This window comes from Canis lupus, chromosome 12 (assembly GCF_011100685.1).
Source record: "Canis lupus familiaris isolate Mischka breed German Shepherd chromosome 12, alternate assembly UU_Cfam_GSD_1.0, whole genome shotgun sequence".
Lineage (NCBI taxonomy): Eukaryota > Metazoa > Chordata > Mammalia > Carnivora > Canidae > Canis > Canis lupus.
This window is the reverse complement of record NC_049233.1, coordinates 48,520,244-48,542,603: the sequence shown is the minus strand read 5'-3', so window position 1 is coordinate 48,542,603 and position 22,360 is coordinate 48,520,244. Positions and strand designations below refer to the sequence as shown.

The 22,360-nt window shown below is 41.8% G+C and overlaps 1 protein-coding gene and 1 pseudogene across 1 annotated transcript in view; both read left to right on the top strand.

Annotated features, from left to right (window-relative positions):
* Nucleotides 1-1,510: 1,510 nt before the first annotated feature.
* On the top strand, nucleotides 1,511-4,648 carry LOC481915 (annotated as a pseudogene).
* A 15,561-nt stretch (nucleotides 4,649-20,209) lies between these two features.
* RNGTT (RNA guanylyltransferase and 5'-phosphatase) overlaps nucleotides 20,210-22,360 on the top strand; it is a 362,370-nt gene continuing 360,219 nt past the window's right edge. The window contains exon 1 of the mRNA XM_038554709.1: nucleotides 20,210-20,418. The gene's annotated coding sequence lies outside the window, so the exon portion shown is untranslated. The remainder of the gene's footprint in view (nucleotides 20,419-22,360) is intronic.

The window sequence follows — 22,360 nt, the reverse complement described above, 5'->3', positions numbered from 1 at the left end:
TAAATGGGATGAGTGCCGCTCAAATAGTCGTGAGAGAGCTTGCATCCTCTCTCTGCTCTTTACCATGTGAAGATACAACGAGAAGTCTGTAGTCTGGAACTCAGAAGAGAGTTCTCATCAGAACCCAAATAGGCTGGCACCCTGGTCTTGGACTTCTACCGTCCAGGAAGAAATAAATGGTAGCAAATAACTTAAAAATAAATGTCTGTTGTTTAGAAGCCACCCAATCTATGATACTTTCTCTTTTTTTGTTTTTTTTTTTTAAAGATTTTATTTATTCATGAGAGACACAGAGAGAGAGAGAGAGGCAGAGACACAGGCAGAGGGAGAAGCAGGCTCCATGCAGGGAGCTGGAAGTGGGACTTGATCCGGGGACTCAGGATCATGCCCTGGGCCAAAGGCAGATGCTAAACCGTTGAGCCACCCAGGGACCCCAATCTATGGTACTTTGTTCTAGCAGCCTCAGTCAAGGATAAGGGTAGAATAAATATCTTTCTTTTTTTTTTTTTTTAATATCTTTCAAATACATAACAGCTCAAGACATTTACTCTATATGCAGTTTTTCTCAGGAAGCTACTACAAGGGTCATTTCGTTGAAGTGAGTAAACCAAGAAAGAATAAGACATGAGATCTAGGAAACTCCTCCCACACAAGAGAGGGGTGAAGGGAATTTCCAGGATAAGGGTAAGAAATGAGCTCAGGGTGACAGCTATACAGGTAACCTAAGGAGTGTAGTAGCCCAGACTGCAGTAGGAAGACAGAAGATTCTGGGGAGGAGTGGAAGATTGTCAAGAAAAAGACAAAATCAATAGAATCCTCGATATGTTCAAAAGAATTGAGAAGAGATGCGCTTCTGTCAGAGAGCTTGGGGATGAATAAATGCTGGGTAAATGGAAAATGAAGCAAAGAAAATGAAGTCAAGGAAAGAGCAAGGCAATTATTAATTCCAAAGAAGAGCAAAAGTACAAGAAAAAATATATTCATAGTACAAGTGATTACATGCAAATCACCAAATATCAATAGAATCCAAACTTATAACTACATTAAGAGGATAGGGAAGGCCAATATATGTATATAATATTTGTGTATATATATGTTTATGGGGAGGTATGGATAATAATACAGCTAAAACCTCATCTTCAGAGTAGAAAGTCATTGGTTTATATCTTAGCACTATTAGTGCTTTATTTTTTTTTTAATATTTATTTATTTATTTATTTATGATAGACCTAGAAAGAGAGAGAGGCAGAGACACAGGAGGAGGGAGAAGCAGGCTCCATGCCAGGAGCCTGACGTGGGACTCGATCCCGGGTCTCCAGGATCGCGCCCTCGGCCAAAGGCAGGCGCTAAACCACTGAGCCACCCAGGGATCCCCATAGTGTTTTATTTTAAGATATGAAAGTTGGCCTGCACTTCCCCAGGCGCTGGGCCCACGCCTTCTCTGGCCAGTTTGCTGACTGCTGGAAGTCGGTGCTGTGGGCCTGTGTCCTGTCTGCAGAAACTCTTCCCTCTGCTCAGGTCCATGATGTCGGTGGACCTCGGCAAGTGGTCCAGGCCTTTGAGCCTGCAAGAAGTGGAGGAGCAGCCGCAGCATGCGCTGCATGTCAAACACACCGGGATGGAGGTCGACGAGCTGGGCAAAGTGCTGATGCCCGCCCAGGTTAAGAACTGGCCCACCAGTATTGCATGGGATGGTCTTGATCCAGGTAAACTCCACACCTTGGTCCTGACAGATCCAGATGCTCCCATCAGGAAGGACCCCAAATACAGGGAATGGCACCATTTTCTGGTGGTCAACATGAAGACCAACGACATTAGCAGTGGCACAGTCCTTTCCGATTATGTCGGCTCTGGGCCTCCCAAGGGCACAGGCCTTCATTGATACATCTGGCTGGTATACGAGCAGAGTGGGCCACTGAAGTGTGATGAGCCCATTCTCAGCAACCCATCTGGAGACCACCGTGGCAAATTCAAAGTGGCATCTTTTCGCAAAAGGTACGAGCTTGGGCCCCCGGTGGCTGGCACGTGTTACCAGGTGGAAGGGGATGACTATGTGCCCAAACTCTATGAGCAGCTGTCTGGGAAGTTGGGCAGTGCTGGGAGACAGTAGCTGTCCCAGAAGTCTCAAGCAGTGTTCTCAAGTTCAGTGATGCATGTAGATGCATCCACTTGCTGCCCAAGTGACAGGATTTTAAAGTGAAAATGAAGGCATAAAGACATGGGTGTGCAAGGAAGGCATAGGAAGGAAACAAAATAATACGAAGAAGGTTGATATTAGGCAGAAGTCATACTGAGAGGGGCACTAGGACCCTGCTGAGCAATTTAGAAAATCCTGTTTGTGCTGTGGGAACCCCAGAAGCTGATGAGTAGGCACAGCACCTGAAGGCAGGTGTACTTTGGAAGGGATAGAAAGAGGACTGACACTCAAAGCTGGAAGGCTGGAGCATCTGGGTGGCTCAGTAGGTTAAGCGTCTGCCTTCAGCTCAGGTCATGATCTCAGGGTCCTAGGATGGAGCCCTGCGTCTGGTAAGAGGGACACACAGAAGAGGAAGAGGCAACATGACCAGAGAGGCAGAGATTATGATATGGCAACAAGTCAAGGAATACTCGGAAACACCAGAAGCTAGAAGAGACAAGGAACTGATATTCTCTCCAAGAGCTTTCAAAGGGAGTGTGGTGACCCTACCTTTTGAGCTTCTAGCCTCCAGAACTGTGAGAAAATAAATTTCTGTTGTTTTAAGTCACTAAATTTATGGTAATTTGTTATAGCAGCAAAAGGAACCTAATACAATTGGTGATATTATATTACCTAAATGTCCTAAAATACCTAAGTATCTTAGGTATGGGGATTAGATGTTTGGTTTCAAGGAAAAGAGACCATGAAACGAACTCAAGCAAAATGGGATTTATTTATTTATTTTTTAGAAGGGATTTATTGTAACAATGTCAAGCTCATTCTTTCCATTGGAACACTAACCAAGCATAAGTGGAGACATGAGCTCTGGAACATCAACACATCTTAGTTAGTAATTCTTAGGGTGTGGCTTCTTTCCTGTCCCATGGCCAAGTCCACAATGGGAATCCGTCTTCTAAATTCCCAGAAAAGGCTCTGAGTGACCCAGCTTGTATTTGGTAACCACTCTTGGCCCATTCAATTGTGAGCGAAGCTTCAAGCAATTTGTAACTTGCCTGTTTGTGCTTTCAACTCAATAGGTCTCTACTATGGATTTTCTTTTAAGTCACAGGATATTAGTTTGCCTATCCTTGGAAGTTTGCATTCTTTTAAATTTTTATTTATTTATTCCTTTCCCTGTCCCTGAATTATTTTCTAAATTGTGGTAAAGTACACATAACATAAAATTTGTCATGTTAACCAAGTTAGAGTGTACAATTCAGTAATAGTATATTCACAATCTTGTGCAACCATTATCATTACCTAGTTCTGGAACATTTTTATCACTCTGAAAAAAAATCCTCATCCATAAGTAGTCACTCTCCATTTCCCCCCTTCCATAGCTTCTGGTAACCACTGAACTGCTTTCTGTATTTATTGATTTGCCTTTTCTGGACATTGCATTTAAATGTAATCACATAATATGTGGTTTTTCATGGCTGACTCCTTATACTAAGCATGTTTTCAAAGTTCATCTACATCATAGCGTGTATCAGTACTTCATTCCTTTTTGTGGCCAAATGCTATTCCATTGCATGGATATACCATATCTTGTTGGTCCATCCATTAATTGATGGACATTTGGATTATTTCCACCGTTTGGCTATTATGAATAGTGCTGCTGTGAACCTTAGTGCACAAGTTTTTGTTCTTTGGGGTATATACCTAGGAGTGGGATTGCTGAGTCACATGGTGATCAGATGTTTATTGTGGAGAACCGCCAGACTTTTCCAGAGTGAATGCACCATCCTACATTCCCACTGGTAATGTATGAGGCTTCCATTTTCTCTTCATCATCATCAAAACTTGTTTACTGGTTGTTTTTTGTTTGTTTGCTTTTGTGATTATAGCCATCCTAGTAGATATGAAGTGGTATCTCATGGTTTGTTTGTTTTTAAGTTTATGTATTTATTTTTAGTAATTTCTACACCTATTGCTGGGGGCAAACTCATGACCCTGAGAACAAGAATCACATGCTCTTCCAACTGGTTCCAATGGTCAGGCATAATTTATATCTCTAAAGTCCACTCACCTTGATTACTTTGACACAACTGTCACCAGGTTCTCAAGTGTCAAAATTCCCATTTACTCAGCACATACAGTTTTTCTTTCCTCCAGACTTTTAAGATTCTGCTTACCCCAAATTTTTGAATAACATTGGCATTTCAGAAGAAGAATCACATGGAATCCCTTGATGACTTATACTTCTGGGTCACTGGCACCTGCTCCCAGTGATATGCATCCTAATTCAAAAGTGAGTATTTTGAATCCATTTACATTCCAGATGAGGAAAGTTAAGTAATTTGCCCAAAGTTTAGAGTTAAGCATGGAACTGAATGAGCAGAATGGGAGAAACTATTTGCTAATCAAATATCTGATAAGGGACTTGTATCCAGAATACGTGAAGAACTCTTAAAACTCAATAATAAAAATGGGCAAAGGATTTGCCTAGACATTTCTCCAAAGAAAATATGTAAGTGGCCCCAAAACACATGAAAAGATGCTCAACATCATTAATTATTAGTGAAATGCAAATAAAAAACCACAATGAGATACCACTTTACATCCACTAGGCTTGTTACAAAAAAAAATAAAAAAAAGACAGACGTTGGTAAGGATATGGAGAAATTAAAACTCTCATACATTGCTGGTAGGATTGTCAAGTGGTTCCGCTGCTTTGGAAAACAGCTTGTTAATCTCTCAAAATGTTTACCATACTTATATACAACCCAGCAATTTCACTCTTAAGTATATACCCAAGAGAATTGAAGCAAAATACATGTTTATATTCACACACACACACACAAAGTTGTACATAAAATAGAAGCATTATTTATAATAGCCCAAAAGTGAAAATAACCCAAATGTTTGTCAATTAATGGATACACTAGAATTTGGTGGTCTGTCCATACAATGAAATAGTATTCAGCCATAAAAGAGAATGAAGTACCGATAAACACTGTAACATGGACAAACTTTGAAAACAAGCTCAGTGGAAGAAGCCAGCCACAAAAGATCTCATAGTATAATATTCCTTTTATATGAAATGTCCATAAAAGGCAAATACATAAGAGACAAAAAGTAGATTAGTAGTTGCCAAGAGCTGGGGAAGAGGGAATAGGGAGGAATGGCTAATGGCTATGGGGTTTCTTTTGGAAACAAAACGAAATTTTTGTTTTAATAAAAATATTATTTTAAAATTAGAGTGCTTGGGTGGCTCAGTTGGTTAATTGGCCATCTCTTGGTTTAGGCTCAGGGCATGATCTTAGGGTCCTGCAATCAAGCCCCATGTTGGTGTCTGTGCTCACCAAGGAGTCTGCTTGAGGATTCTCTCTCCCCCTCTCCTTCTGCTCTTCCTCCCTCTCACACTTTCTCTATCACTCTCTAAAATGAATAAATAAATATTTTTAAAAAGTCTTAAAATTGGATAGGAGTGATGGTTGTGCCATTTTATAAATATGCTAAAATCCATTGAATTGTAAACTTTGAAAGTGTTAATTTTATGGTAGGTGAATTTATCTTAATAAAGCTGTTAATATTAAACAAACAACAACAAAACCTCCAATCCTTGTTTATACTTCTTCATTGAGCTAATAGGTAAAGTGAGTTTCTGGAGAAACAGAAATCTTCTCTTTCTGTTTGGGAAACTTCTCTGTCTGGCCTATTACTTTATTCATCTTGTTATTTTAATGTCTGTCAAGTTTTCCACTGAAATACTATATATTCCTTTTCAGGCACTGCTGCCCTGATTTAGGTTAAAAAAAATCTGTGGAAACTTTCCCATTTTAAACAGATAAAAGCAGAGCTTCTTTGGTTGGAAATGATGTGGGGGACCTGGTAGTTAAATATATGCTTTCATGTATAGTCTGATTTTGTTACACAGTAGGTAGTAAAGCAAGTCTTTTAGCCAGGACTTTTTCTGAATAATGAAGAATAATATTAGACCATATACTAATAACTTTCTCTATCTAAAACCATTAGTGGGACTTTAAAAAAATAAACAGCTCCTGCTCTTTAGTAAAACAATAAATAAATATAGCATTTAACACTATAAAAGAGAAGATGTGTCCTTTAGAATGATCTAGGGAGCACTCTCATAAGATGGGTAGATATAGGTTGCTGTGCAGAACATCTAGAAAAAAATCATAAATATACATTTCCTTCTTTCAAAGAACTTATATCTTCTTGGGAAGATAAACTTTACATGAACAATTTAATGAAATGGCATAATGTATGAAAAGCACACACTTTTGGTACACATTATAACAAGACCACCAGAATTCCTTTACTTACCTTTCATTCACTAAAAACTTTATAAGTGCTTTCTACTACCAAACACTGTATGAGACTTGGGAATTACTGTGCTAAACAGGCCTGTCATGATCCTGGGCCACCTAAACAGCAAGGTAGAGCAGTAATGCAAAAGTCACAAGTTGGGATAGGAGCATAGCAGAGATGGCAAGTTTATTCGTTAGTGTTTAAAAAAAAAAATCCTTGGAAAGTTCCAGGTATGAAGTTTGGACTTGTCATCTATTTATGAAAATACTCTAAGGTGTGGCTCCTGCCTCTAGCTACAGCTGTATGGAGTCACTCATATCCACACATACATCCTTCCAGGTAGAGCTGGGCCGCTTGTGGTATCTGCGGCCTGCAAGGGCTAGTGCTGGATCGCTGTTGGCTGTGCCTTCCTTCTATAAAAGCAGATTTGCCAGTTACACAGGGAAGGTGGTGGTGATGGTGGGATTAGCCTATGAGGGTTTGTAATCAGAACGTGTTACCTGAAGCCTTCCCACCACGGTAGCAAGGCCACTCCACGGTGTTGAGAACTGACTAGGCTTAGAGCTGTCCCTGGTAGACTGCTCTCTTTCCATCAGATCCTCAACTAATGGGAATAGAGCTGGGGCCTCCAGCAAGGCCCAAGAAGATTCAGAGGTAGGATGTAACTGCATATACCAGCTCCTTCCACGCACACCCAGCAGGCTGAACGTCACTGTTTCCTTTTTTCAGCCCAGGCACCGAGACATATTTGCTCACGAATGTGCCTGCACTTTATAACCTTTTTTCTCGTGACTGAAAATGCATATGTTCTTTCCCTCATCCCCTTCCTGAGATTCTTATTACACTCCCTTCTACCCAAGACCAGCATACTCCCCAAAGAACTTACATCTTATCTAATTTTCCTGCTCAAGGCTGTCAGCTGTTTTATACATTATTAAAGAATTGTGCAATCCTAAGCAAAGAGGTCGGAGGGAGGGAGGGTGAGAAATAGGGATTCTGTTCTCATACCAGGGTCCAGATTCCCGGGAGGGCTGGGGGCTCTGTAACAGAGAAGATCATTATTATTGCTGCAGCGACTTTCACTTGAGGACAGCAGTTTTCAGAATGTGGTCAGAGAACCCCCAGAGCCCCAAAGATCCTCCCTTTTCCCGTTCTGTGTCTGTATGAAGCCAAATTCCAACTAAAACATCACAGCGGACTGAATGCAGAGGCAGATATGAGAATGCAGCTGCCTTCTATTAAGGAAGATGTAGGCAATTTGCCAAAAAGTAAATACCCCTCCTGTCAGTGACTTTTGTTTTGGAAAGATAGCTGGGTTTTTTTTCTTCTAATTTTTAATTTTTAAAAATCTTTTATTGTTTATTTATTTTTAAAGATTTTATTTATTTATTTTGTTTGAGAGAGAGTGAGCAAGCACAGGAGGGAGGAGCAGACGGAAAAGGAGAGAATCTCAAGCAGACTCCCTGCTTCACAGAGTCCAACAGAGCTCAATCTCACAACCCTAAGATCCTGACTTGAGCCCCAATCAAGAGTCGGTCACTCAATTGACTGAGCCACCTGGGCACCCCCACCCTTTCAAAAAAAATTTTAAGTAATCTTTACATCCCACGTGGAGCTCGAACTTACAACCTGGAGATCAAGAGTCACACACTCCACTCACTGAGCCAACCAGGTGCCCCAGATGGAAATGTTATTTATGCTAACATGTAATGTGTTTTTTTGTTAAGTTTTTAACGAAATAATATTTTTTAAATTTTGTTTCAATTTTCATATTGATTTAGTCCCTGTAAGAGAGCTTCTGAGAGCCCTTAATAATTTTTATTTTTATTTTTATTTTTTTTCTCTTTTCTTTTTTTTTTTTTTTAAAGATTTATTTATTTATTCATGATAGACATAGAGAGAGAGAAAGAGGCAGAGACACAGGAGGAGGGAGAAGCAGGCTCCATGCACCGGGAGCCCGACGTGGGATTCGATCCCGGGTCTCCAGGATCGCGCCCTGGGCCAAAGGCAGGCGCCAAACCGCTGCGCCACCCAGGGATCCCCCTTAATAATTTTTAAAGCTTATTATAGAGCGGTCCTGGTCCTGAGAAGTAAAAGTTTGAGAATTGCTCCTTTATGGCTACTCTTGGCCCCTGTTTCTTCTTATTCTTGTTCTTTGAGAGACCTCACCAAGCCCTCCTGCCTCAGCTTCCACCTCTGAGCTAGTGCGTGCTGTTGGCAACACTTGAGCTTCCATGTGCTGCTCTGTGACCATCTGTAGGCAAGGGAAGTAAGATTGCCTCTGACAGCCGACCTGGATAAATCCATACATGGAAGATGTGATCAACCATTCACTCATTCCACAGATACTTATTGAGTACCTACTATGTGCCATGTACTATTTAGACATTGGGGTTCCAACGGTAAGCAAAACAGAAAATCCCTGAACATATTACTGGGATATATGAGGAGAATATAAGAGTATAGCGAGAAAGAAAGCCCTGTAAGGGCTTGACTTTTTGAAGTACTGGGGGTAATCCCAAATTCTAGGTTCTTTCCCCAGCAGGGTTACCAAAAGTGATATATGTTTCCAGGTAAGCCATTCTGCTAGTAGGCCTCTGGAAAGTAGGTGTTGACACATTCCATCCTGGTAAGGAGGGAGATATGATGCAAGAAAAGTTCTTGCCAGCCACAGTTGGGGCAGGAGAAGAACCAGGAAAGCAGACCTTATGACTGGCAGCTCAGGAACAAGACCAGACTAGCATCCTGGCAGGACAAGGTAGTGATGATCCAGGGAACATGGGCTCTGAGAAATCATGAGGTCACCTAATCACCGCCTTCCAGACAACTTCTGAAGGAAGAAAAAGGAGAGAAACAGCTCTAAGCGGGAGTTATTACCTGGGATGAGACTATGTTAAGTTAGAAGAGTAGAATACTTTATTCTATTGTTGCTGAGCTTGTGTATGAAACCCTGAGGCAGGGAATTCTGGCAAGAATGACTCAATTAGACCCTTCTCCTTAACCCTAAACCCAAATATTATTACCAACTAGTCACATGGAAGACAGTAAGATGAAGAGAAGGAGATACCAGAGAGAAAAGAGAACAGGATAGACAGGTCTTTTCTCCAAGAGGAATTGGTTCCCACCTTCTTTGCCACTTAGGTCACCTGGAAGGGAAAAGCAGAGATCTGCACTTACACGTACAACATTAATGCAAGAAGGAGAGGGCTGAGGTGCCTGGCTGGCTCAGTCAGTGGAGTATGAGACTCTTGATCTTGGGGTTGAGTTCGGGCCCCACACTGGATGTAGAGATTACTTAAAAATAAAAATATCTTTAAGAAAAGAGAGGAGCTCCTGAATAGCTCAGTCAGTTAAACATCTGCCTTCAGCTCAGTCATGATTTCAGAGTCCAGGGATCAAGCCCTGCTCAGGGGGGAGTCTGCTTCTCCCTCTCTCTCTGCCCTTCCACCCACCCAGCTCACGCTCTGTCTCTCTCAAATAAATAAATAAAATCAAAAAAAAAAAAAAAAGAGAGAGAGAGAGAGAGAGGTCTATAAAGGAAAATAATGATAGGGGAAAGAGGGGGATCTTCATCCTGGAAAAGTTCTGGCTTTCAGACAGGATAAGAAAGAAAGAGAGCCCCAATCTCATGTGGCCCAATTGACTGTCCAGAAATGACCCATCAGTATATTGCAAACCAGTTTCTACATGCTGTTGTTCTTGTAGCTGGAATACAGGGGTACAAGAGCAAACAGAGGGGGGTCCCACACAGAGCAGGTTGGGCCACTGACTACTGACAAAATTCAAAGGCAGACAAATGAGTGGCAGTGAAACAAGAAAGGAGGTTATTTCAGTGAGGCCGACACCCCGAGGACAGCCGACTAGAGTCTCAGACTGTCGCCAAAGTGCTGAAAATACTTCCAGGTTTACATAAGGAAAATGTGGGACAAAGGTGGGTGGGAAAGTGCAGGGGGCAGTGAAGGTCAAAGTGATACTTATCTTGGGGCCAGTCACATGGGGTCTTGCTGGCTCAGGGCAGTCCTTACTGCTTCGGGGGTAATTTTGGTTCCCATCTGGGGATGCTTTGCCCTGTGGGTCTTGCCTGATTTAAGAGATGAGCTGGAAAGAACTTAATCACTTAGAAAGTACAGAGTGAGGTCAAAATGAAGGTAGTTGAAGTTGTCTTTCACTCTGTCAAACTCCCCTACCCTCCCCAGTCAGATTTGGTTGGTATAGATAATCTTTCTTTTTTTGTTTTTATGTATTTATTTGAGGAAAAGTGAGAGAGAGAGAACATGAGCAAGAGGAGGGGCAGAGGGAGACGGAGAAGCAGACTCCCACTGAGCAGGGAGCCTGATAGGGGGCTCTATGCCAGGACCCCTGGATCATGACCCCAGCCAAAGGTAGCTGCTTAACCCACTGAGCCACTCAGGCACCCCTAGGTAATCTTTCTTACATCTTGCAGTTCTGTGTCCTTTCCTGCCCTGAGATATTAGGTGAAAAATTGCTTGTCCAGAAATGATTTGTTCATCCAGCTAATATTTATTGAGCTTGAGGTCTTTGCTCAGTTATGAGTCCTGAAATGACTTCTGTGATCCAGTCTCCTGAGAAGTGATTCGCAGTGAAATGGATCTAGCCACCGGAGAGTTGATTGAAAAGTTAGGAGGTAGAAGATGACAGGAGAGGGGCCCCTGGGTGGCTCAGTTGGTTAAGCAGCTGCCTTTGGCTCAGGTCATGATCTCAGGGTCTTGGGATCAAGCCCTGCATAGGGCCCCCTGCTCAACAGAGAGCCTGCTTCTCTGTTTCCCTCTGCCTGTGGCTCCCCCTGCTTGTGCTCTCTCTCTCCTTTCTCTCTGTCAAATAAATAAAAATCTTAAAAAAAAAAAAAAAAAAAAAAAAGTTGAGGTGATCCCTGGGTGGCTCAGAGGTTTAGCACCTGCCTTCGGCCCAGGGCATGATCCTGGAGTCCCAGGATCGAGTCCCATGTCAGGCTCCCGGCATGGAGCCTGCTTCTCCTTCTGCCTATGTCTCTGCACCCCCCCGCCCCCCGTCTCCCATGAATAAATAAACAAAATCTTTAAAAAAAAAAAAAAGATAACAGGAGAAATAAGACTAACATTCAAAAGCCCTAAAGTGGCTGAAGTTTCTGGTTGAGACAGGGACCGTCTTGTGCACACAAAATAGGTAGCAGTGATGAGCATTCTCTTCCTGGGTGCGATTTCTCCTTGACTGTTTGCAGAGCAGATGCAATCTTGTACCATGGATAGATTATGCCTTTTAAAAAAACTTATTCTAAAAAAACTGATTGGCAATTCCGATGTTCCCAGATTCTTTCTAGCAGCTTGAATCACCTTCATTTAACTTTCTTTGGGGTGCCTACATGAAACGACCCAAATGTCAGAGCTGTTAAAAGACAAATTGAGGGATCCCTGGGTGGCTCAGCGGTTTGGCGCCTGCCTTTGGCCCAGGGCCGATCCTGGGGACCCGGGATCGAATCCCACGTCGGGCTCCCGGTGCATGGAGCCTGCTTCTCCCTCTGCCTGTGTCTCTGCCTCTCTCTCTCTCTCTGTGTGTGACTATCATAAATAAATAAAAATTTAAAAAAGAAACTTTAAAAAAAAAAAAGACAAATTGAGGCATATTAAAATTTTTTAAAGTTTATTTCAGCAAAAATCAGTGGGAATCAGGCAGTGCCAAATCAGAAGTAGTTAGGAGAACTCTGCCAGCAGAAGTGAAGGGAAAAACTTATAAAGAAAAGGCAGAAACAAAGCAAGGAAATTATGCAATTGGCTGTAGCTTAAGCGTTTGCCTCATTCCAAGAAAGTCCCATTGGCTGTTTGTGATTGGTGTTCTCCAACTTTGATTTCTCAGCATTGAGGTTTTTACAGGTTTGTTTTGTGTAAGCCTCTAAGGCATTAGAACCGCCTCCTTGTTGAATTCAACACAGCATAGACGGATGGTTGTTTGTGCCATTAACTCTAGCACAGAGCTGGCTTATCCACAGCAAGATTTAAATCACAGATCTACCATAATTTCAAACCACGTTCCTCCAGCGTTTTGTTAATGTGTCATTCAGGGAATATTAACCTAAATAAAATGTAATTAGTATGAAAAATCTTCCCTGAAATTATACAAAACTATGCCTAATTTTTATGCATCATTTATGAGGCAGATGATAAATAGAAGAGGCCCTGATGTTAGACCATCCAAGTGAAGTCCCAGCAACTGAATTTACTAGCTCTGTGACTTTAAAAGAGTTATTTGACCCCTCTCTGCTTCGTTTTTCTTATATGTAAAATGGCAGTAATAACAAATAGCTTCTTATCCAGAGTTGAGAGAGTAAATGAGCCAGTTACTGTCCAGTGGATAATAAATGATATGCAATAAATGTCAGTTTCATCATTATTAGTTTTTAAGTTTCTTTCCTGTTCTCTTCCATTTATATGGTTAAAGTCATTTTCTTTCTTTCTTTTAAAAAGGTATCCATTCTGATTACAGAACTAATATGTATTAGTAAAAGATTCAGAGAACATATAAAAAGATAAAAAGGAAATAGAAATTACCCATTAATCCCAGGCCCAAGAGATAGAACCACTTTGAAAATGACTCTCAAGAAATCTATTTACTAGCATTTCTAAGAAATGTCTGAAATTTCCATTACAGAGCTTCCTCAACTTACAATGGTTTGCGTCCTAATAAACCCCTCATAAGTTGGCAATATCGTAAATTGAAAAGTCATTGAATACTCCTAACATACCGAACATCATAGCTTAGCTACCTTAAATTTGCCCAAACACTCACTAGCCTACAGCTGGGCAAAATCATCTAACACAAAGCCTGTTTCATCAAAAGTGTTGGATATTTGTGTAATTTACTGAATACTGTACTGAATGTAAAACCAGAATGGTTGTGTGGATACACAAGAAGTTAAGCGTGTTGGTTGTTCACCCCCGTGATAGCGTGGCTGATTGGGAGCTAATGGTCACCTTTGCTCACCATCTTGACAGAGGATTATACCTCACATCGCTGGCTCGGAAAAAGATCCAAATGCAAAGTACAGTTTCTACCAAATGCGTATCCCTTTGGTACTATCATGAAGTTGAAAAATTTAAGTTGAACCATTGCCAATCGAGAGCCATCATATTTGGTTTTATGAAAAGAAAAACCTCATTTGTACCAAGGTGCTACTTGTCTTCCCTACACTGCTTTAGTGTGAATTTGAATATGAGTAGACACATCTTTAGTCACCATGTATTACTTTCTTTGCCAAGAGAAATCAAACAATGAATTAATCCTCGGTGCCACTCTTTTCTCCTCCGTCACTTCAGAGGAATCTATTGTGATACTTTTTCCATCTCCATGCCTTAGTGTCCTCCTCCTCCTCAAAGGGATAGCAAGAACCTGACAGCACTCCTGGTCCGTGTTCTCCACGTAGAGAACGTGAGCCACTGATGCCCTGGATGAACATGTGACTTGCTGAAGATCTCCCAGTGGGATAGGAATTAGAAGCCGGATCACTTGGTGTCCAGGCCAGTGCACTTCCCACCACACGGCAGCGCGGTGCAGGGTTGTACTCAGTCTGCCCTCAGCTTGCCTAATTTCCCAACTCTAAAGCCACTTTATCTGGGAGGGTGGCTCCAAGGAGAGTGAAGCCAAATGATGAAAGGTTTTGGACAAGGAAGACAGAGGTTCAGAAGCAGCAGAAGGTAGACGTTTAGTATTTTTGCTCAAAAATATCCCTCATTGGGCTCCCCAGGGAGAGCCTGCTTCTCCCTCTGCCTATGTCTCTACCTTTCTCTCTGTGTCTCTCATGAATAAATAAATAAAATCTTAAAAAAAAAAAAAAAAAAAAAAAGAAAGCATATTCTCTGAACCCTGAGAAAGGAAAAGGGTGGTTTTGGAAGGTAGAGCCTGGGGCTACTGGGCCACTCCCTCTCGGAAAAGGCAGGGGACAGAACCCTGAGGCTGAGAAGGGAGGAAAACTCAAGGACTTTTACTAGAAGATACAGCATTACAAAGTAACAAGGCAAAATGCAACAGAACCCTAGAAACTAATAATGGAGTCCTACAAATTAAAGTGTATGCAGCTGGATTAACATGTCTGTAAAGAAACCCCTAGTTTGTTTTGTTTTGAGGGCAAAACTTCCACAAGGTCATTTTACCCGAAAATGTTTCTTAAGTGGGTATTTACTTTTCCTAAAATGGGCATCGAAGGCCTAGATTGCAGTCACATGTAAATCCCTTCAGAAAGATCTCTAGCACTTCAATAACAATAAAAGTGAAATATACAGGATCACATAAAGAATATAAAATGAGACATTTCCTTTGTTACTATTTGGTTTGTTATTTATTATTATTTCTGATGCAGAAAGGTGTTTTTATTAAAGCACAGGGACAGGATAGGACTTGTGAGCCTGAGGAGTGCACTATTTGATCTTTTTATATCCGGGTCTTATCTTACTCTTAAAAAAATGATTTTATTTATTTATTTATTTGACAGAGAGTGAGTGAGCTCATGCAAGGTTAGGGGCAGAGGAAGAGGCAGAGGAAGAGGGAGAGGGAGACTCTCCCCTGAGCAGGTAGGCGACCTGGAGCTCAATCCTGCAACCTGAGATCATGACCTGAGCTGACGGTACGTGCTTAACCGCTTAACCAGCTGAGCCACCCAGGTGCCCCTGGAGTCTACCTTTTTAAAGAAATGGTGACAACACTTTAGGATATTTATATTTGGGCTAATCAAAATTAAATATTAAGATCAAACATGCAAAGTGCCGGGTGCCTGGCTAGCTCAGTCAGTGGAGCGTGTGAATCTTGATTTTGAGGTCAGGAGTTCAAGCCCTAGGCGGGGCCTAGAGCTTAGTTAAAATAAAATAATAATAATAATAATAATAATAATAATAATAATAAACAAACCACCAATCATGCAAAGTGCTTGTCTTATATAGTAGGGCTTTAATATATATTTTTTCCCCAGTTTTTAAAAGCATGTATCATTAAACATGAGAACATTCTAAAACATTTAGGTTGATTTTGCCTGTAGTTCAAGAATTTCTGAATCCTTAGTAATCTATACCACATTTTATGAGCAAGGAGCTACAATTCCCTTTAGGCAGGTGAGAAAGCTGACAGGTAGAAAGGTTAAACTATTTGCCCAAGCCCTCTCATTGGCGTTGCTTGATTCTGAGTCTATCAGATCCATTTTGACCCACCATCATCTGGCTTTCTGCCCACCCTCCACTCCACGGAAACTACTTCTTTAATGACTTCCCCATTGCCAAGTCCAATGATCAATTTTCAGTCCTCAGCCACATTTGACACAATTGGTCAGTTCCTCCTACTTTTCTTTCCCTTAAAGATTGTATTTTTAAGTAATCTCTACACTCAATGTAGGGCTCAGACTCACAACCTCAAGATCAAGAGTCACATGCTCTTCCTGCTCTTACCTACTGAGTCAGCCAGGTGCCCCTTCACTTCCTCTCACTAGAAATACCTCCTTCCCATCCCCCATTTGGTTCCAGTACCTCACTGTGTCCTATGTCTCTTGCATCCCTCCTTGTCTCTTATCTAATCCTCCTCGTTTTCCTTAGCATGCCAGGCTCCAGTCCTTGGATTTTTCAATCTATATCCCATTCCCTGGGTGATCTTGATTTAAACACCATCTTCCTCAAATCTGTTCCTCCAAATGTTCCCCACCTTGGTGAATGACATGTTCCAGGGGCTCAGGCCAAACCTTGGATAATCATTTGATCGTTTTCCCTCCTATTTCACATCTATTTCATCAGCAAATCTGATCTGTGATACATACTTATTTAAATCTGTTTTTTCCATCTTCCTTGCTACTACTACAACTTCAACACTCACTGACTACTTCAGTGGCCTCTTAAGTGGTCTCCTTTTGCCTGGTCTCACCCTTCATGGGAGAATGGGTAAGACCCATATGGGGGTCCATTCTCTACACAGCACCGAAGCTGTCCTTTAAAATGTGAATCAGAGGCCCCTGGCTGGCTCAGTTTGTAGAGCATGTGACTCTTGATCTCAGAGTTGGGAATTGGAGCCCCACATTGGGTGTAGGGATTACTTAAAAATAAAGTATTTTTTTTTAAAGATTAAAAAAAATGAAGATTTTATTTACTCATTAGAGACACACAGAGAGAGGCAGAGACATAGGGAGACGGAGAAGCAGGCTCCCTCTGGGGAGCCTGATGTGGGACTTGATCCCAGGACCCCGGGATCATGACCTGAGCCAAAGGCAGGCAGATGCTCAACCACTGAGCCACCCAGGTGTCCTCTTTTAAAAGATTTTATTTATTTATTTACTTATTTGAGAGAGAGAGTGAGAGAGCATGAGTGGGCGGGAGAGGGGATGCGCAGAGGGAGAAGCAGGCTCCTCATTGAGCAGAGAGCCCAATATGGGCCTTGATCCCAGGACCCTGGGATCATGCCTGAGCCAAAGGCAGGCACCCCCAAAATAAAATCTTTTTTAAAAAAGGGAATCACATCCTGTTACTGCCCTGCTCAAAACCCTCAAATGGCTTCCCCTATCGTCACAGAAACACCCCAAGTTCTTACTGTGGCCTCTGCAACTACCTGTCTTACCACTTGTACCCTTTCCTGCTCTCTCCCCACACATTGGCTTTGCTTTTCCTTGGTCATGCTAAACTGGTCTGGACTCAGGAGCTCTCTACTTGCTGGATTCTTTGCCTGAAATTATCTCCCAAACCTCTACCTCAAACCTCTATAGGGTTCACTCTTATTGTTATTCAAGGCTCTTGTCAAGTGCTGCCTCAGAAAGAATTTTCCTCATGTGCCTTCTAAAATGACATTCACTTATCTCTATTACTTTAAATGATTTATTTTCTTCACAGCATGTATCACTACTGACCATTATACTTATATATTATGTTCATTTGTTTATGGTTCATCTCTATCACTAAAATACAAGCTGCATGAGGGCAGGGAGCATGTTATTTTTTTGTTCACTGTTATGTCATTAGTGTCTAAAATAGGCACATGGTAGATATTCAATAAATATTTATTAAGTTCATTAATTCATTCAATAAATATCTATTGCTTTGATGGGACTTATATTTCAGTGGAGAGAGAGGCACTGTGGAAAATAAGCAAATAAATAGGTAGTGCACCAGATGAGGATACGCTCTACAGGGAAAAATAAAGCAGGAGAAGAGGAATAGAAAGTGCAAAGGGGCAGAGTTGTAGGTTTTGGCTTTTGCTAGTTTGAATAGGGTCGTCAGAGAAAGCCTCACTGAAAGGCAAAGTTTCAGTTGAGAATTAAAGGAAGCAACTCATGAGGCTATTTAGGAGAAGACAGGCCCAAACAAAAGAAACAGAAAATGCAAAGGCCTTGAAATAGAGGTGAGTATGGTTTCTTTGAGAAATAGCAAAGAAGCCAATGTGTCGGGAACAAAGCAGGGAGGAGACTCGTAGAAGATAAGGTCAGAGAGATAAGGGGGATGAGATTATTCAGGTTTTGAAGTTCATGTAAAGACTTTGAGAGATTTTTGCTTGAGATAGGAAACCAGTGCAGCTTTGGAATATTTTAAGCTGAGGAGGGACATGATATAACTTACATTTAAAAAGGATCTCTCTGTTGCTGTGTTAAGATGAGATTATAGAGAGACTAGGATGGAAGCAAGATCAGTTAGGAGGAGGCAGCTGTAGTGCAGGCAAGAGGCGTTGGAATCCTGGCCCGCAGTGATAATGATAATGGTGATGAGAACTGGTGGACCTCTGGAGATATTTTGTGGTTAAAGCTAGCAGACTTGGGGGCACCTGAGTGAGCCAGTCTGTTACAGCCCAGAAGGCAGGAGGTGATGGTCAGAGTGGAAAGCTTAAGACTGAGATTTTGAATGCAACTCCTGACAGAGCTAGCTAACTGCAGAACCACAGAGTTCAGAAACTCCTCACACCATGTTTTAAATTTCTGAGTACGAGCAAAAATTTTGATACCTGCTGTCATAATAGATTGTGAAGAAAGGGGAAGAGGCAGCAGTGAAGATGACTTTTGACAGGAAAAGTGAGTAAGTAATCATTTCAAGCATGAAGGGAAAGCAAATCAAATAAGGCCAAAAATCCAGGTTGTGAAGATCCATTTGGAAAAGGGAAAAACTGGAAAGAGCTTTGTTCCACACTTTAAGGTCACATGGACAGAGGTGGGTGAGTGAAGGGAATTAGAATCAGGTTTGAAAGCAAAATAGAAATACCTGACATTGTTGACCTACAAAGGGACTTCCCATGTGTAATATCAGGAATCATTCAAAGTAGCTGATTCTCTGGCTCCCAAAGCACTCATTAGTAACTTTAGAAGTCCCTTGGTCACTGGCTACCAGATGTTCCTTACTTCTTAACTCAGTGCTCATTTACTTCAGGGTCATCAAGTAGTAGCCAAACCACAGGATGAGCTGGAACAATAAATCACATTATCAGGACATACTGTTTCTTCAAACACAGGCTTCTGAAAGAGCGGTGTGGGAGACCTCTGACCAATCAAATAAAACTGAATTCAAGTTTAGTTAACAACTTAGGTTATGGATTTTTTTTGTCACTTATCACTTAGTCCTGAAAATTATATATATTTTAAAGATTGTATTTCTTTTTATTTTATTTTATTTTTATTTATTTATTTTTAAAATCATCTCTACACTCAACATGGGCCTTGAACTCACAATCCTGAGATCAAGAGTTGCATGCTCTACCAATGGAGCCACCCAGTTGCCTTTATTATATACTCTTGAAAATTATCTATTGAAAAATTCAAACAAACAAACAAAAAGCTCAAAAATGAATTCTTATGGTGGTGGTATTTGCACAACTCTGTCAATATACTGAAAGCTATTAAATTGTACACTAAAAATGGGTGAATTTCATGGAATGTAAAATTACACCTCAAAAAACTTTTAGAAAGGAATTTACATTTATTAGATACTGTAATGATATATTTGAAAATTTAAGTCAGGAATGTTGATTTTTTAAAAATTAGTAAGTTAAGGGATCCCTGGGTGGCGCAGCGGTTTAGCGCCTGCCTTTGGCCCAGGGCGTGATCCTGGAGACCCTGGATCGAATCCCACATCGGGCTCCTGGTGCATGGAGCCTGCTTTTCCCTCTGCCTGTGTCTTTACCTCTCTCTCTCTCTCTCTGTGACTATCATAAATAAAAATAAAAAAAAAAATTAGTAAGTTAAGCAGCCTACCAGAGTACAGCTCTAATAAAAGGAAAACCCGCAGGAAAAGAATTAGGTCACCCCTTCTGTGTTTCTAGTACTAGTTAATATAAACCAGAAGTAAAATTGCAACATTGCCCAGGATAATAACTGGGGTTTGCATAACACTCTAGAAAATTCCTTCCTTGCAACACTTCTTGGCCCGTATGTGCTCTTGTTCTTCCTGGCAAAGTCCAGCCCATATTGTCTGTGTACTTCTCCCTAACAGTTCTTTGCTTGTCACTTGGCTGGATGTACTTTACTGCTGAGAGTGTAACAATTTTTAATACTGAAATAGGAAGAGTGTTAGTTGACAGTAGTAAATTTTGCTGTCAGGCAAAAGGCCAAGTGGGAACTGGCATATAAATCAGCCTACTAGTTAGTCATCGTTCTCACCAATAAAATACATATCTGGTGTGATGGGAGTGGCAACTTGACTACTTAGCTGGTGTTGTTTCCATGGACTTTGGAAAGCCCTTAGGTGGGACCCATGGGTACTGAGGTGGGTGGGGCCTGCTGCCTCACCATCAGATCAGCTGTTGTTTTGTCACAATTATTCAAGGCCGTGAGCCGGCACTGAGTATTCCAGGCTTACGCCTCTGTAACTAAATTTTTTTTTACTGCTAAACTTTTTTTACTTATGTTTACTGCCAAACTGAAATGCTTAAAGCACCCAGCAGTGGTGGGCGACCTGAAAGTCTCCAGTGAGAATGTCTCCTCTCTGGAATAATTAACAGCTTGGGCCAAGTCCTGCCTTCGTGCTCTTCCTCACGTGAGTGTCGCTGCTCTCTGCCTCGCCCATGGGCCTGTCCAGAGCCGACCCCACAGGCCCTACAGCCTTAGCTTCTGCTGTGCCTTCCGGGGAGCGCCAGCTCTGAGATGATCTCTCCCGAGGTCATGCCCTGGCTCTGCCTGCAAGCACCCATGTGACTAAGGGAACTTCCTTTACCTTCTCTGGGAGACACAATACATTTTAGGGTGGTGGTTTGGCAGTAGATGCTCAACTAAAATTCGTATCTTTCTTGGCTATTCTAGGAGGGTAAAAACCAACATTGCTTTCCTCTAAACGGAATGTACTTCATAATTTAGCACCTGATTATAAAGTCTTTTGTACTTTTGCTCATTATTTCATGTGATGTTTGTCTTTTGTCCTCAGTTTGCCCAAACCTACTCTGGGGAGGGAGAAAAATGCTTTATTCTTTTTTGAAGTCCTCTTAGAATGTGTGCTTGGTGACAGAGTGAGATTACCCAAGTTTTAACTATGTTATGGGTGGTGGGCAGTTTGGTTTGTTACATCACCTTTTTCAGTTCCATTAGGTTGTGGTAACAGGATCAGACCAGGTGGCTGGGATTTAGGGACACTGTGGGCTACTGGACCCGAGTACCTTGTGTCATTAATGTTCAGTGTCTCTGACAGGTGGGAAGCCCTCAATTAAATATATTAATCTAAGCAGAGAATTTTTTGTGCAATCTTAGTATGTGCAAGTTCTATTACTCATCCCGATTACTGACACCCGGTTTCCCATGACAGGAATTGAGACATCCTTAACTCTGCCCTCTTTACCTCCCTCACAATCACTGATGTAGTCAGCAAGACCCAGTCCATTCTGCCCTTTCTATGACTCTTCTATGACTCTTCTGACCTTCCTTTCCAATCCCACTCCCCAGGTTCTGGTTCAGGCTACCACCATCTCTTATCTGGATCTTTATAAAAACTTCATAGCAGGTCTCTCTGTTGTGAGATTCACACCTCCATCATTTACTCCCCAAATGCAGCCATAGTTACCTTTCTCAAACAACCATCTGATCAGGTTATTCTCCTTTCTAAAATCATTTCATGTGGGTTGGGGGAAAAAAAATCCTTCAACAATTGATCATTAGTGAGAGGGCCTGCCCCGCAATGGAGTCCATCACTGTCCAATCCCTATTCCTTTCCCATCTGTCTTCCATCATTCCTCCCTGTATATCCTCATTCCAGTTATAAGATGCAGGCTCTGGGCCTCTTAATATACTATTTTTTAAAAAATATTTTATTTATTTATTCATGAGAGACACAGAGAGAGAGGCAGAGACACAGGCAGAGGGAGAAGCAGGCTCTATGCAGGGAGCCCGACGTGGGACTCGATCCCGGGTCTCCAGGATCAGACCCTCACAGGCTGAAGGCAGTGCTAAACCGCTGAGCCACCCGGGCTGCCCAATACACTATATTCTTGTCCTGGAATGTCCTTCTTCTTCATTTCTCTTTTTATTAGTGCTTTGGAGCAAAGACTGTAGGGCAGACAGCTGCATCTGAATGCTGACTCCTATGCTTGCTGGCGGTGGGGGGGGGGGGGGGGGGGGGGGGGGGGGGGGGGGGGGGGGGGGCGGGAGTCCAGGGCAAGTTATTCTGGAGCTTCAGGTGCCTCATCTGTAAAGTGGGGAAAAGAGTAGACGCTGCCTCCAAGGGCTGGTGTGATGACTGAAGGAGAAAAGTACATGAGTAGTGCTTCGGAAGGTGCCTGGCACAGAACAAAGGCCAAATAAAAGTGACCTATTACTAGTACTCAATATTGAAGTGTGTCATTTTCAATCATTGCTCTCTTGCCTTCAGTGGTAGGTTGAACGGTGGCCCCCCAAAGATGTCTACATCCTAATCCCTGGAACCTATGAATATGTGATTTCACATGGTAAAGGGACTTTGCAGATGAAATTAAGTGACGTGAGATGGGGGAGTA